Below are 16,390 nucleotides of genomic sequence, written 5' to 3'. Positions count from 1 at the left end.
GGCGGTTACCGTTTGCAGGGGTGCAGGGTGGGGGGATGGGTTTATTGTTTTCTTTTTGTTATCGTCCATATTATTTTTCTCTTTTTTCAAACTTTTCCTAGTCTTTCCTATACATGTACTATTGTCGAAATATCCAGACTCTGATCCTTAATTTCTAGTGTCAGGTTGCCATAATTCTCCTGCGGTTTGATTTGTGGGTGGGTGGGTGTTGAGGATTCGCTTCTAAAGTGTTTAGCGATTATACTGCTGCCAATTTTAATTTTGTGCTTAATGGTGCGGACCTCCCGAAGAATTTTGCTGTTTTAAGTCTATCCTATTTTTTGTACCATCCACCCTGTTAACATCGGATGTATATATGGCACCAGATATGTCTGTGTTTATTTTTTATTTTTTTGCTTTAAAAATAATAAAAAGATTTATAAAAAAATAATAATAATAATAATATGATGTCAGATTTACAAATGTCAGCTAAATTCTCAGAACATGATTATATGCAGGGATCATCAAATTATGAAGAAATGTACTGTTATAATCATTATGGTCATCACTATTTGCATAAATCTGCTCAACCTAGAAATGTTTTTACTTATAACCAATGGGAACATCGTCCAACACCGCCAAAAGGCAGTTCGAAAACATTTTATGAGAAATTCCCATACTTCTCAGGGTTTAACAACAGTGATCCAGAAACGTTTTATTTTAAAATGTTAAATAAGACAGGAATGAAAACAATGTTGACAAAAACTAAATTGATTTATTCTGAAAAATGTTATGAAAAAATGTCTACATTTGGTTTTGATTTTTGGAAAAACAACATTGAGACAAAAACCATCTGGGGTACAAAAGACTGGCAGGTACGAGGTCTAGAATCATTATTTAGAGCCTGCATGATCCCAGAACAGATAATATTCCTGAATGACACCATTCAACAGACAACCTGTCTTGGCCTAGCCAAGATAAAAGACTTAAACAAATCGTCTATTCCAAAGCCCATACCTGATAGTAATAGCACTACAGATGTGGAGATAGACGTATCCCATATTTTATACCAAAACAGAACAAATGCTGATTGGAACAAAATGGTTGATCTGGCCCACAGACACTAATAACTGTCAAGATAGATTCCTGAACAAAACACAGGGGTTCAAACAGAACAGGCCAGACCCAAGATATTCCCAGAGACAACATCCAGGGATAGTTACAACATATAGTGTAGGAAAATTATGCCTTGAGTGGCTACAGAAATCCACACTGCCTGAATTTAAGCAACACTTGACTTTACTTAAAGAAGGTGCTGACTTGCGAGATTTCATATTGGGACCTCGCAAACAGCGTCAAAAAGTTTCATATACGTCGGTATATACGCTGCTTACAACGAAGCTTGGAAAGTGACGCAAATTGAAACTGCTGAAAAAATACGAGAAATTGATTGTATTAATTTGGAAAAATCACTTTCTGTAGTGGACAATGGGTTAATGACTCTGTCGTCCAGAATGTATTCACTGGACAGTATTGTATCATCTGCTATTGATATAATAGAGCAGAACCTGCTAATGTTACAACATGGCCAGTCCCAATTGCGTTCTATTGTACAGCTAGGCTGGACGTTGCAAAACCTGCGTCAGGCTATGTGCCATGGCGTCTAATCAACATAACGTCATTATTTTCTATCTTTAACCTCACTGATAAAAAAATCAGTTTGGCACAAAAAGGAGCAGACTATACGATTCTGAGCATTGAAAAACTTGAGAGATTACCATTGACAATGTCAGAGGGACCTGTCATTGAATGGATAATACATGGAACAATTACAATTCCGATAACAACTTTTCAGTTTCAATATTGCCAAAAGTATAAACCAGCAGGCCTGTATGAAAGGTTGGGTAAAGGATACATCAAGTCAACCTGGAAATTACCTTATACACATAAATGTTATAGTGAAGGGAAAAAAGAAGTATTTCTTAGTGGCAACAACTGTAAAAATTCACTAAGCGGTACACATCTGTGTCAAGGTGATAACTTGCATTGAGCCTGCGAAGGGTCATCAAATAACCTTTCATGTCACCTGCATGGCACCCCTGCAACACAGATAGAGCCTTTTTTCAGACAGCTTTCCAACGGCAGCTATGTTATAATAAGTGACCACAGCTGTTGTGGCATGGTGCCAGGAATTGCCTATCTCGTGAGTGTTACTTCCAGGGTCATTTGCTGTATGCAAGTATTGTATCCAAACAGCAAACAAGACAGGGAGGCAGCAATATGGCCTTCTCTGAATATCTCTTCTATTCGAATTGATACTTTAAGCAGAATGAAGTCTATTCTTTTACAGACAACTGTGCCTTTAACCTCATCCAAAGAGACGTATGATCTGCAAGCTGCAAGGACAGCGGCAGAGATACATACCTTATTATCGACAAATTGCCCCGTGCATTTTGTAGAAATGTTAAGCCAAATCTTAAACATGTCAGATACCAGTGGCATCGCACATGTATTTAAGACAATTTTTTCGGGACTGTTAGCACCCTTTGAAACAGTTCTAGGCATCTTCCCGAATTTCGTGCATTCTGTATTGTTGAGTGTTTGTGCTGTCCTGCGTGACTTTAGGGAGCTAAAGAGGAGACAAGAGCAAGGAAGTCAAAATGTACACATTGTGACAATTTACTGTCTGCCATGCCAGGTAGAGGGGCTATCATGAATATCTGTATTGCCAGGGGGAAAGTGAATATGCATCTAAATGATAACTTGTTTACTACTGCACGATAGGCAGTTCAGTGTGCGCGCCTTTGTGTGGATAGTGGGCCCCACCCGATCCTAACCTGTTGGGTACGTAGGATCCAATTGGGGTTTGCCACAGGAGGGCAATCCCTAAGCAGGGATCCACATTAGACACCAGGTCGGGGGAGTGGCCCGTTGTCCAAGGGCTTTTGCTTGCCTCCAATGTTTTGTCCAAAATCCAGTCTTTCTGTCCCCCCCCCTCCCCGGGAGGCATATTGGGGCAATAGCCCCTGATCTACCCACTGGCAGAAAGTACACTAGGGGCCAGGATTTTTTCATTTATGAATATAGGGGTGAGGGATGGCCAAAATGTGCATGCCAATGCCCCCAACCTCCCAAAAATATGCCACAGTCTTTCCGCCACCCCCATGAGGCAAAAAGCCCCTGATGAACTGCTCGCCTGGGGGCAGCAAGTTGGTTAGGCACCAGAGATTATATGTTTTGATGCTTGGAGGTGGGGGCTGCCCCCCGCCTCCGGAGGTAGATAGTGGTAATAGCCCCTGAACTGCCCCCCCAAGGGCAGAAAGTCCTCCAGGGATTATGTTGTTTTTAGGGCTCGCCTATTAATATCCCGCAGGGATATAATAAAGTGAGCCCTATTGGGGTGAAACCAAGAGCTAAACTAAGCTCTCAAAAGCAAAGCGGTTTTCCAGAAGTGCACGTCCTCGTGCACGAGCTTGCCCGAGCTTGCCCGAGCCTTCCAGCAGCATTTCTCCTCCCTTTACCATTTGCTCCTGCCTCCGAGAGCTTCAAAGGGATCTGCTTCCCCGCCCACTGCTTCACACTTCACGGCCGCCAGGCCATGAGTCGCATTTCTCCTTCCTTCGTGCCCAGCCCCCCTCCCAGCGCTGCCTTGTTCTAAAGTCCATCTGCTGCTCCTCTTAATCTCGTCCATCTTCCCTTTCTTTCCCTTGCCTTCGATCCCTTCATGCCCTCTCTCTTCTATCCGCCGCTTTGCCTCCCCTCCCTTCTTCTCTCCTCTCTCCTCCTTTCTCGTTTATTTATATTCCGTAAATCACTTTATCTTCCTGTGCCATTCTCCCGCCACCCGCATGTCGCTGCTTGTTTGATTGGTTACAAGTGCTAGCATACTTCTGTGGCTTTCTTCAAAATATGTAATTTTACATATGCACTGACCGACTGACGTACAGCCTAAACAGAATCACTCTGTTACGTTTGTCACCTTGGTGACTGCATATTGGAAGAAGATGCATAGGGCCAGTACAGCATAATTTCTCTCCTCTAACTTCCTTCACTCCATTGCAAGTTATTGTCGAAACTTATTTGTCGCGATTTTAATTTGTTTTAAATGTCCATGTTAGTGGATCCCAGATTCTGTGTTGCGCTCTCCCTTGTGTGCTGCAGGCTCTCTCTAGCTCTCTTGTGTGCTTCGCCACCGCCAAATTGCTCACTCACGTGCTCTGTTTTACTCTACGTCTTGTGTACTTGCCCCACGCCGTATATTGCTCTCCCGCCTGATGCCCATTGCTACACAAAAACTGCTTCTGTGCCAGGCCTTGTGCTTTGGCGTACATGCGTTATTAAGCATTTTTACAAATTTGTTTGAAAATATATGGACGCAGACAATGTGGCACATCAATCTGTGAACGCGCACTTTTTCAGCTGTACATTTTCGATGATTAAAATTGCATTAGCTAAAGTTGCGTTCTACCTATGTAAGCTAGCTGCCGTATTTATTTTGCACCTTTCGGCTTTAGCTGGTTTAAAATACATTGACTAAATTTACGATCTAGCTATGTATGCAGCTTTGCTAGCGTGTTTGCAGTCCTTTGCTTTAGTTATTTGAAATACATCAAGGCAGACAATGTGGCGCGTACAACTAGCGCCAGATTGGTCATTTATTTCCTTCCTGCTAGCACCTCAACACTAACAGTTAAGTTACCCTGCCGCCTCGCCACATGTCCCATTTGTTCCTATCCTTGTAACACCTAGCGCACGATAATTGAGTTAGGCTGGCTTCCATTGCTACAAAAGAAGTGCTTCTATAGAACGTCTTCTTCTCTGCATCGGTAATGGCATTTTGCATATAAAGTTGCCTTTAAGTCTTCTGCTTTATATGTTGTTAAAAGCATTTTGTGCTAAATTACTAGCGCAGCATGCATGTGGTATTAAAAAACACATGTGCGTAATATACACGCAGTTCGTTTGCTGTTATTTGTGCATTATCAACCATAAAATTAATGCCGTAATGCTTATTTGTATGCCCATTATGCTGCAATAATCTACTAGTTATCCGTTTCTTAGCATTTTATATGTAGCTTTTCTGTGGTGAGCCCTATAGTTTGCATTGTTAATAGCATTTTGTCTATAAAGTTGCCTCACCCTTCAGCTTTAGCTCTTTTTAAATACATCGAGACAGTCAATGTGGCGCGTCCAGCTAGCGACATATTGGTGATTTATTTCCCTTTCCTAGCGCTTCAGAAACATTTGTATATAAAGTTGCCTTTAACCCTTTTGCTCTGTTAGGAGCATGCTGTGCTAAATTGCTAGCACAGCATGCGTGTGGTATTAAAAAACACATGTGCGTAATGTGCACGCAGTTCATTTGCCGTTATCACACCATATTAAAAAACACATGTGCGTAATGTGCACGCAGTTCATTTGCCGTTATCACACCATATTAAAAAACACATGTGTGTAATGTGCACGAAAGTTCATTTGCCGTTACTAGTGCATTATAAAACTATGAAAATAAATGCCGTACTGCTTATTTGTATACCCAATATGACGCAATGATATACTAATCCAGCCCTGACGCTGAGCCACATTTCAAATTTGTTACCTTTGTGGTAACACTTCACGCACAATAATAGTTAGCCTGCACCTATTGCTATAGAAGAAGTGCTTTTATGGCTCCACATCACCGCTCAACTCCACACCACCGCTCAACTCCACACCACCGCTCAACTCCACACCACCGCTCAACTCCACATCACCGCTCAACTCCACATCACCGCTCAACTCCACATCACCGCTCAACTCCATATCACCGCTCAACTCCACACCACCGCTCAACTCCACACCACCGTTCAACTCCACATCACCGCTCAACTCCACACCACCGCTCAACTCCACACCACCGCTCAACTCCACACCACCGCTCAACTCCACACCACCGCTCAACTCCACACCACCGCTCAGCTCCACACACCGCTCAGCTCCACATCACCGCTCTTCAACTCCACACCACCGCTCAACTCCACACCACCGCTCAACTCCACACCACCGCTCAACTCCACACCACCGCTCAGCTCCACATCACCGCTCAGCTCCACATCACCGCTCAGCACCACATCACCGCTCAACTCCACATCACCACTCAACTCCACATCACCGCTCAACTTCACACCACCGCTCAACTCCACACCACCGCTCAACTCCACACCACCGCTCAACTCCACATCACCGCTCAACTCCACATCACCGCTCAACTCCACACCACCGCTCAACTCCACACCACCGCTCAACTCCACACCACCGCTCAACTCCACATCACCGCTCAACTCCACATCACCGCTCACATCACCGCTCAACTCCATATCACCGCTCAACTCCACACCACCGCTCAACTCCACATCACCGCTCAACTCCACACCACCGTTCAACTCCACATCACCGCTCAACTCCACACCACCGCTCAACTCCACACCACCGCTCAACTCCACACCACCGCTCAACTCCACACCACCGCTCAACTCCACACCACCGCTCAGCTCCACACCACCGCTCAGCTCCACATCACCGCTCTTCAACTCCACACCACCGCTCAACTCCACACCACCGCTCAACTCCACACCACCGCTCAACTCCACACCACCGCTCAGCTCCACATCACCGCTCAGCTCCACATCACCGCTCAGCTCCACATCACCGCTCAGCTCCACATCACCGCTCAGCTCCCCATCACCGCTCAGCACCACATCACCGCTCATCTCCACATCACCGCTCAACTCCACATCACCGCTCAACTTCACACCACCGCTCAGCTCCACACCACCGCTCAACTCCACACCACCGCTCTTCAACTCCACACCACCGCTCAACTCCACACCACCGCTCAACTCCACACCACCGCTCAACTCCACACCACCGCTCAGCTCCACATCACCGCTCAGCTCCACATCACCGCTCAGCTCCACATCACCGCTCAGCTCCACATCACCGCTCAGCTCCCCATCACCGCTCAGCACCACATCACCGCTCATCTCCACATCACCGCTCAACTCCACATCACCGCTCAACTTCACACCACCGCTCAACTCCACACCACGGCTCAACTCCACACCACCGCTCAACTCAACATCACCGCTCAACTCCACATCACCGCTCAACTCCACCTCACCGCTCAACTCCACACCACCGCTCAACTCCACACCACCGCTCAACTCCACACCACCGCTCAACTCCACATCACCGCTCAACTCCACATCACCGCTCAACTCCACACCACCGCTCAACTCCACACCACCGCTCAACTCCACACCACCGCTCAACTCCACATCACCGCTCAACTCCACATCACCGCTCACATCACCGCTCAACTCCATATCACCGCTCAACTCCACACAACCGCTCAACTCCACACCACCGCTCAACTTCACACCACCGCTCAACTCCACACCACCGCTCAACTCCACACCACATCACCACTCAACTCCACATCACCGCTCAACTCCACACCACCGCTCAACTCCACACCACACCACCGCTCAACTCCACACCACCGCTCAACTCCAAACCACCGCTCAACTCCACATCACCGCTCAACTCCACATCACCGCTCAACTCCACATCACCGCTCAACTCCACACCACCGCTCAACTCCACACCACCGCTCAACTCCACATCACCGCTCAACTCCACATCACCGCTCAACTCCACATCACCGCTCAATCCATCCATCCCCCTACTCCATCCATCCATCCCCTCACTCCATCCATCCATCCCTGCACTCATCCATCCATCACCGCACTCCATCCATCCATCCATTCCCCCGACTCCATCCTTCCCTTCCAGCCCCACACTCCATCCCTCCCCCGCCCCACACTCCATCCCTCCCCCGCCCCACACTCCATCCCTCCCCAGCCCCACACTCCATCCCCCGTCCCACACTCCATCCCTCGCCCACACTCCATCCCTCGCCCACACTCCATCCCTCGCCCATACTCCATCCCTTGCCTTCTTGCCCTGCCTCTCTCTCACCCTGCCTCCATCTCTCGCCCTCCCTCTATCTATCTTTCTCCCTCCCTCTATCTATCTTTCGCCCTCCCTCTATCTATCTTTCTCCCTCCCTCTATCTATCTTTCGCCCTCCCTCTATCTATCTTTCGCCCTCCCTCTATCTATCTTTCACCCTCCCTCTATCTATCTATCTATCGCCCTCACTATCCATCGCATCACCACAGCATCACTCAGGGGCACCACAACATCACTATGCGCTACCAGAGCATCACTGAACGCCACAGCATCACTCGCCGCCACAACATCATTCAGAGCCACAACAGCATCAATCTGTGCAACCATTCAACAACAACTGATTCAAATATGTTCTCTCAATGTTTCAAACTTTATTACAAATGTCACAAACATTTTTTTATATTTCACTTCTGTTCTTGTATTTTCATCACAATAAAATACACTAAACATAATCTTCCAAAAAGTTATTTGCAAAAGTTTAAGCTATTGCCATCATAAATTACAATAACTTTTATTTAAGTATTAAATATTGAATAAAATACAACCCATTGTTATTTTTAATATTAATACATCTATGTCATGTAAATACAACACATATTGCATTACAAATGCTATAGGTGTCACATTTGCAAAAGTTAACACTATTGGCATTGTAAATGACAAAGTTATTAATTTAGCCATTTTCAAAACAAAAACATAAATAAAAAATGTGTCATTTACAATACTAATACCTCTAACTTTACTAATGTGAGCCCTATTGCATTGCAAATGCTTGTTTATACATTAGAGTGGGGGCTGGCCAGAAAGGGCATGCCAATGCCCCACCCCAAAATAAATGTCACAGTCTTTCTGCTCCCCAAGCGGCAGATCGGGGCAATATACAGGTATAAATAGATATATATATATATATTCACTGAAAAAACCATAGGTTATAGACCATATATAGTTAGGAATTAGCATTTACAAATCCTTGAAAATTGACTGAAAAAAACATAGGTTATAGACCATATATAGTTAGGAATTAGCATTTATAAAACCTTATTTTACTCACACAAAACCATTGAAATTCGCATATATAGTTAGTTGCACTAACTATATATTTCGCGCACCCGCAATCCACTGCTGATGATGTCACATATTACATCATTCATGACATGGTCAGTGACATCACTGATGACATCACTGATGACATCTCAAATGACATCACTGATGACATCACTGATAACAACATCCAGTGACTGTATGTTTCTGTAAAGTTTAAATATGTCTTACATATTGAAGAATGAGTGGATGTATAAGTGTCTGGATGAAGGATTTAGTAGGTGCATGACTGACTGTATGAGTGAGTGATTAAATGTGTCTCACTGAGTGCATGGGTTAGTGACTAAACTGTCTTAATTTGTGCATCATTATGTCTGTTGTTCTGTAAACTGCTGAATGTGTTCATCAGTAGCTATATGAGTAACTATATGGGTTATTGATTGGTTGCCCAAGTATTTGTATGGGAGACTGAGTGTGTGTGTGGGTGGTTGGGAGGTGTGTGACTCTGTGCATAGATGTGTGAGCAGTTGATTCACTAGGTGTATGAGTTCAAGAGTGCATGTAGAAACAGCTATATGGGCGGTTGACTGTGTGCATGGGTGTGTTGGTGAGTGAATGGATATCTCAGTGCTACATGTCAAAGTAAGAACATATGTAAAACACAGTATATGTGAGAGTTGACATATATAAATAACTGTGCATGAGAGCCAGTGAATGTGTGAGTGGCTGTATGGATCATTGTGAAATTGTATCAGGGATTGTATAAGAGAGTAAATATGTGTTAGTATCTGTTTGAATAAGTAAGGTGTGTATAACTGTATAGTTGAGGAAATGGAGGTGTGATTGATTCTTTGCATGATTGACTAGGTGTGTGAGTAACTCCATGGATGAGTGACAGTCTGTGAGTGTCTGTTTACACTGAGTGTATATAAGGTTATATTAGAGTCTGAAGAAGTTCATCGTATTATCACATGAATGATGTCATCCGTGATGTGATCAGTCATGTCAAATGAGATGTCATCAGTGATGTCATCAGTGATGTCATTTGAAATGGCATCAGTGATGTCATCAGTGATGTCACTGACCATGTCATGAATGATGTAATATGTGACATCATCAGCAGTGGATTGCGGGTGCGCGAAATATATAGTTAGTGCAACTAACTATATATCCGAATTTCAATGGTTTTGTGTGAGTAAAATAAGGTTTTATAAATGCTAATTCCTAACTATATATGGTCTATAACCTATGGTTTTTTCAGTGAATTTTCAAGGTTTTGTAAATGCTAATTCCTAACTATATATGGTCTATAACCTATGGTTTTTTCAGTGAATTTCAATGGTTTTTTAATAGCAAATATTAAAAGCTGTTAAATGTATTCTTCTTTTAAAGGAAAAATATATTTTATATGTATTTAATATAATTTTTCTATGTATATAATTTTTTATTTTTTTTTTGGTTTCGCTACCGGTCCGCGCACCGGGTAGCTTCCCGTTAGCTCAATTTGGTGCCGCGACCCAATCCGCGCACCGGGAAACGTTCCATTTGCACAACTGCCGCGTTCGAGAACAACATCGTGACGCGTCGCGTAAGCGCGACGTATCGCGTTGCCGCGTAATGCGTCTTATGACGCGCTGCGTTAGCGCACTCAGAAGTGCTCCGGTGCACGAACGAGGCACGAAGCGCAGCACACCGGAAGCGCTCCGGGCGCGGAGCAGGACGCGTAACGTAAGCGTGACAGGTCATGTGACCTGTAAATAACACTTTTCATTGGTTTAGAACTATTTTTTTTCCCAAATGATGAAAACCCCTCCTTTTTTCCTCACTCTGACTTTCATCTTTGTGAGCGGAAGACCTGTTTCTGCTTCTTCAGTCATGGCAACTGTAGTAGCTGCAGCTGGTGGACCCCCACCACCACCACAACCACCTAGGAAGGAAGGGCCACCTGCAGAGTTCCTTCCAAACCCAGAGGAAGAGGAAGAAGAAGAGGAAGAGGACGTAGAGCCGAGGCAGTTCTTGCCTGAAGAGCCCCGGAAATCCCACCGCAAAGACCATTTTATATGGCAATTTTATTCTTACCCTCGAGACCAAAAAAAGGTCAAAGCCCGATACGTGACATGCCTCATTTGCAAAGATGTTTTGTCTAGAGGTACAAACAAAAAGTATAGTTTTGGAAACTATACTATGGACCGCCACATGCAGAGGTGGCATCCAATCAATTACAGCATTGCTGAGCTGCGAAACCTCCAGGATAACCCACCAACTTCTGTGGCCAGTACATCGTCACAGGAAACTCTATCGGGACCAGAGGCGAGGGAGACAGTCCCAAGTATTCAACAGAATTTTGTGCACATGAAGCTAGTGTGCATTTATTGTGGTGAACTAATTTCATATGGGAATATGAGTATCATTTTAATTAATAGAGCATTTGAAAACCACAAGTGCTCAAAACGCCCCAAGAAGTACATTTTTTTTTTCTCCTGTTGAGCCCTTTCTAATGCCTGTTTTTCGTTGTTCCCCCCAAAAAAAAACAAAAAAAAACATAAAATTGTTAAAAAAATACAACAAAAAAAATGTTCAGAAAAATAAAAAAATATATAAAACAACAAAAACATTAAAAACAAGTTCTTTTCAGAACTACCTCCCATTTTTAAAAAATTACTAACATTTTTAGCACTCTTGACTTCATTTTTCTCATGGGTGCGTTTCCGGGTGCGCACACCGGGGAGCGCCCCGTTAGCGCAATAAAAAAAAAAGAAAAAAAAAATAAGAGAAGGAGAGCATAAGAGAAAGAGAAAGAGAGAGTAATGCTAAGAGACAGACAGCAAGAGAGAGCAACACAGAGGTACTGAGTAATACATAGTAAAACAGTGTAAAAGATATAAGAAAGTGTAAGAGAGAAAATGAAAAAAATATAAGGCTGTGAAACAAAGAAAGAGAGAAGAAGAATACTAAAGCAGAGGCACATGAAGAATGTGAGTGGCTGTAAAGAGTAAAAGGAAAGAGAAAAAATGATGCACAAATAAAAGGTAATAACGGAACCAGATTTAAATAACACTGGTGAGGGAGAGAGAGAAAAAAGTAGTGTGCATAACTAAAGAGGGATAAAATAAGATGGATAAAATCGACTAAAGTTAAAACATGTGGATTGACAGAGAGAAAAAACTGAAAGAAGAAAAGAAGAAGTAACAGAAAGGGAATAATTGAAGCAGCAAAGAAATGTAAATACCGTAGTGTGCTTGAACTTTAGGGAGAAAGCATAATGAACAAGTAGTGAAAGACTGAAGAGACAGAGACAATTACAGTAAGAGAGACGGACTGAGTGAACGGGAGTGAGGAACTGTGAGAACAGAGGGACTGAGAAAAGGAGTGGAAGGAGTGCAGTAAGTAAATCACCCACACAACACAACAGCTACCCTACCTCAAAGCACTCTAAAATATTATTTTACTGTTTCTCTTGGCTTTCCCCTTGTTACGCTCCCCGGTGCGCTACCCATAGTATAAGTAAAGAGGGGTGAAAGAGGGAGAAATATTGAATTAGGATAACACATGGGGAGTGACAAAGAGAGAGGACAAAGAGAGTAAAGGAAACAGCACCTGAATGGGCTTGAGTAAAACAGCAAAAAAAGATAAGTAATGCAGTGTGTGTGACTTACAGGGAGTCAGTGGGTGTAGGTCGGAGTGTGGGTGTGTAAGGTGTGTCTGTGGGTGTGGTTGTGTGGAGTGTTTTGGTGTGGGTAGAGATGAGAGTGTGAAATATGTGTGAAAAGTGTATGAGTGTGGGGTGTATATGTGTTCGATGTATGTGTGTGTATGGAATGTGTGTGTGTTTTTGAGGAGTGTGTGTGGGAGGTTTTTTTTGTGTGTATGAGGTGTGTGTGTGGTGTGTGTGTGGGGTGTATGTTACAGGTGTGTGTATGTGTTGTGAGGGGGATGAGGTATATGTGTAGGAGTAAGGTAAATAATTAAGAAAAAGAGAATGAGTGAAGAAGCAAAGGAAGGGAACAGAGGGTAAGTGAAGTAAAGAATAGGGATCAAAAGAAGTTGAATATGAGAGGGTAAATAGGGAAAGGGGAGTAAACATGGAGAATAAGAATAAGTGAGAGAAGCAGAGTAAAAACACAGGAGTGAGGTAGATTGAGAAAATGTTAGTGACCTTAAAGCAAAGGGTGATAACAAACTAAATTCTTTTAGTCATACTTACCATATAATAAATGTAACTTTAATTTTTTTTACTACAGTTGGTATCTGTGAAAGAGAGAAGAAAAAATAAGTTATAATTAGTAAAATATGTATTTTAAATTAAAAGATACAAATGAAGAGGTTAAACATCAAAACACTCTATTTAGAAATAAAGTTAGAGTGAAGAACACGGAAAGGGAAATAAACTAAGGTAGAAGGACAAAAAGAGGGAAAAAGAAATAGAAGGAGAGCAAATTACAAAGAGTAAGGCATATAGATTCACTAAGAAAAAGAGAGAGAAGAACCGAGAAATGAACTGAAGGTAAGAAAGATACTAAAACAATGTGAGTTAGCAAAACTAAATCAGGAAACAGAAGTAAGTAAAAAGATAATGACGGAGACAGAAAACAGTCTAATTAAGGATGCATTAAGAAGAATGAGGAATAGAAGATAACTGAGAGTAAGTGAAGAACAGTCATAGAGTGAAAGGATGAAGGGAGACAGAATAATATACAACAATTGAAGGAAATGGACTGAGGAAGATATAAGGTAGACACACTAAGAGAAAAACTGAGTGAGGTGGAGTAAAATGAGTGAGAAAAGAAAAAAAGTAAGTGAGCAAAAAAAAGGAAAGAGAGGAGAAGACGACTAAAACAGTGGTACTGAGAGAAAATAATTTGGTGATGAAAGTAAAGAGAAGGACATTGAAAGAAAGGAAATGATGGATAGTAACGGAACCAGAGTAAAAGAAATGGGATGAAGAACGATGAGAGAGGAGTAGTGAAGTTGTTGTAAAAGAAGTGATAGAAGGTAGATAAACACAAGTGAAAATAACACAAGTAGAGTGAGGCACTGAGCACAGAGAAGTAGTGAACGAAAAATAGAAAGAAGAGGTCAAAAGTAAGGAGCAAACAAAGATAAGCGAGGGAGAGTGGATGTCAGAGAATGGGAATACAATTTAATTTACACAATCCAAAGTATAGAATAACTTCTACAACATGTTACATAGTTTATTTTTGCTGTTCTCAGAATATATTGAATTTCACTTAAAGCAGTGAGTTCAAATTACTCATCATATGACAGCGGGAAAAAAAAAACACTATCTAAAAGATTGTGTTTTAAAAAAAAACTTATATACTGACAAATGACAAATGTACGCTAATCTTTGATTGACTTACTTTTCCTTGAGGCCAAATAGTATATCATGGAGGTCCTTTTCTCGTTACATAGTATTTTGCTGTTCACTTAGAAATCCATTTCATCGACTTTCTACAAGAAAAGCTCCAAGAACATCTGAAATATTTTCAAAATTTTAATATACTCCTTTTTTTCAGTCATGACTCTTTACTCATTCCTGCACCTCTCCATTTGGCCAAATAGTGTCAGATGTATGAGTATATATCAGTACTTCTCCCGTCTTCATAGGCCAACTACCTTTACCTAAATTTTGGCTGTAAAAACACTAGGTATGAATTTATAAAGCCAAAAGGCAAACGTTGTTTGAAAGTCAAATGAGTGTCGTTACATTGGGTCCAACCTTTAGAAGTTTTTAAATAGCATGTGTAATGCCCTGATGTTGTAGAAGGACCGTCATGAAAAATAATAGCTAGGTATCCTGAGGCTGAGAATCACATCAGCACCTCGCTGTTGGTCGCGCTGGTCGCGTTTTCCTGTGCTTCGCTCTATACTATTTTAAGGACCCGTTTTTGGATTTGTTTTTATTTTATTTTCCTTATCCCCTGTTCTTAGCTCCCCGCTTGCCCCCTACCTTGCACCATAATTCTGGAAAACCCACCGCTGTTTGGCGGACCCGGTTCTGGGGAGGTTGTGGTTGCCGGCGGACATCTTGCCTTGGGCAGAGGAGGGTGAGCGCCATCTTGGAGCGTCCAGGTCATCAGGGACGCGGAGAGCACGCTATTTAGGGCGAGCATCACGAGGGGATTACCTGGTAAGGTATCCTGAGGCTGAGAATCACGCTATTTAATGCTCGCCTGTTTCGCGCAGCGGAGACGCGCAGCGGTAGCACCTTCCCTGCGCCTGAGTCGTGCCAGAGTCCTGCCCGTCTGCGCCCGTCCGCGCTTCGGTCGCTCTGAGGTAGGACTCTGGCTCCCTCTCATACTTTTATTGTGTATATTAAGTCATACTATTGTTCCTGGGATGATTGCTTATGGCTCAGCTGAGCTGCTTACCCTGCGCCATCCCTCTCCGCTGTGCCAATGTTTACCACCGGGTAAGCGGATTCTGAGGAAAGGTTGTTCGACCTGTGGTTGGCGGCCAGTTGTCTCACTGGAACTATTGGTACCATCCCCTTCCCAATACTGTCAATGCGCTCTCTTGAATACTAGGTCGCTTGGCAGACATTCTACGGACATCTGGGATTTACTTTAAACTCTCAACTTTCATGTCTGTTTCTAACGGAGACATGGCTTGGGGAAGGCTCAGGCCCGGATGTGGCAAATGCACTACCCCCGAACTATACCATTCTCAGAAATTACAGAGTTGGGGGGAGAGGAGGGGGAGTGGCTCTTATTGTGAAAAAGGACATAATTTGTTCCTCTTTTCCGATGGATAACATATCTGGCTGTGAAGCCATTGGCTTCAAATTGTCTCTTTCATCTCGCCAGACATGTACTGGACTTCTTGTCTACAGACCACCTGGTCCTATCGGTACGTTTTTTGAAGATGTACAGGCCGCACTTTCTGTTCCCTGCATGCGCTCAGCGCACTGTCTTCTGCTGGGGGATTTTAATTTGCATATGGACCTGGCAGCGGATCCAAATGCTGTTAAACTCCAAGACGTCGCGGCACTGCTTGGCCTTGTTCCTTATATTGATAGCCCTACCCATAATAAAGGGCATATCTTAGACCAAATTTTTTCCACCAAACAGATAGAAGTATCACCCCCACTTCCAGTGTTATGGTCTGACCATTTTTTAATAAATTTTGATGTCCCTTATCACATTACAACAGGGCAGAGAGGACAGAGTAGTGTGACTCGACGATCAAGAGCTTTCCACCGCATTTCGGTGGAAGCGATGACCGACGCTATGCGTCTTCATCCCTGCGAGTTCACTGACGATCTGGAGTTAAATCTGGAGGCGGTGCAGAAGTGGCTGACCGCCAGATTTGATGAACTGGCTCCTGTGAAGACAGCCAATTCAGCCTATCATTTAGCC

This window comes from Lissotriton helveticus, chromosome 1_1 (genome assembly GCF_964261635.1).
Source record: "Lissotriton helveticus chromosome 1_1, aLisHel1.1, whole genome shotgun sequence".
NCBI lineage: Eukaryota > Metazoa > Chordata > Amphibia > Caudata > Salamandridae > Lissotriton > Lissotriton helveticus.
This window is presented reverse-complemented; position numbering follows the sequence as displayed.